Source organism: Nicotiana attenuata, unplaced genomic scaffold, assembly GCF_001879085.1.
Source record: "Nicotiana attenuata strain UT unplaced genomic scaffold, NIATTr2, whole genome shotgun sequence".
Taxonomy (NCBI): domain Eukaryota; kingdom Viridiplantae; phylum Streptophyta; class Magnoliopsida; order Solanales; family Solanaceae; genus Nicotiana; species Nicotiana attenuata.
The window spans coordinates 126136-127294 of NW_017672178.1; the positions used below are offsets into that span (position 1 = coordinate 126136).

At 29.9% G+C, this 1159-nt stretch overlaps 1 protein-coding gene across 1 annotated transcript in view; it reads left to right on the plus strand.

Moving 5' to 3' along the window:
• Window positions 1-254: 254 nt before the first annotated feature.
• LOC109212180 (thioredoxin H9-like) overlaps window positions 255-1159 on the plus strand; it is a gene marked incomplete in the record, with an annotated part of 8088 nt that continues 7183 nt past the window's right edge. Inside the window, 1 exon segment of the mRNA XM_019375804.1 lies at window positions 255-446.

The window sequence follows — 1159 nt, forward strand, 5'->3', positions numbered from 1 at the left end:
ATTTTACTGGGTAGTTGTTGTATAGAGTTTAAAATAGGCATCAAAAAGCCAATTGAGAAATGAGGGGGAGAATGATAATTGTTCAAAGTAGAGGAGGGAGTTTATTTTTTAAAGTAAAATTTGAGGGTATAAATGACATTCACCCATATATAACTAGTATTTCTTTAATACTTAAATTAACTGTGATTTAATTAAAAAAAATTAGTTGCAGGTAAAATTTCACCTCCATTATACAGGTAGTTTATTTATGTCTGGGAACCTGCCCAAAATCCCAAAAAAATGAAGACAAAACGAGAAACACGTTTGGGATAAAGTGGCAGAAACCGCGTCAAAGTCATCGACGGGCATATCATAATTCTCCCTCGTACACACACATCAAACAATTGCCGAATCTTTTCATAAACCTCGTTGATTGTTGTCTGAATTCCTCTCAGATAGGGCTTTTGGTTCGTATTTCCTACCTGCAATTCCTTTAGCTGATTTTCTAATTGGAGCTTAATGAATTATCCTTTATTTATGTATGCAATAATCTTTTTCAATATATGATTAGAGATCTAATCTTTGAGTTTATTATTCATGTGGGACATCTTTATTTACGCTGAAGAATCTCTATTTGTACTTATTTTCTTTAAAATAGATAAAATTATGAAAAGGGTCTTGAAATTTAGGTCAAGGAGCTTACAGTTTACTTGAATGGGGTTAAGTTTATATCTTTAGCTTTTATGCTTATTTTCTTGAAAATAGATAAAAATAGGGAAATGGCTCTTAAATTTTTGGTCAAGCAGCTTGTAGTTTACTTGAATGGGGTAAAATTTACATCTTTAGCTTTATTTGTGCTTATCTTCTTGAAAATAGATAAACATAGGTAAATGTGTATTAAGTTTTAGGTCAAGCAGGTTATAGTTTTTACTTGAAATTTGTAGGAACTCTTTTTTTTGGTTTTGTCTGAAAGGGGATTGTAGCCAACGGCGGAGCCAGAAATTTTAACAAGGGGAGTTCCAAAATTCGAACTTGGGACTTCAAGCAATTTTTGAACTACCTTTTCTACTACAGGGGGATTCAAATATATATATATATATATATATATATATATATATATATATATATATATATATATATATATATATATATATATATATATATATATATATATTGCCCT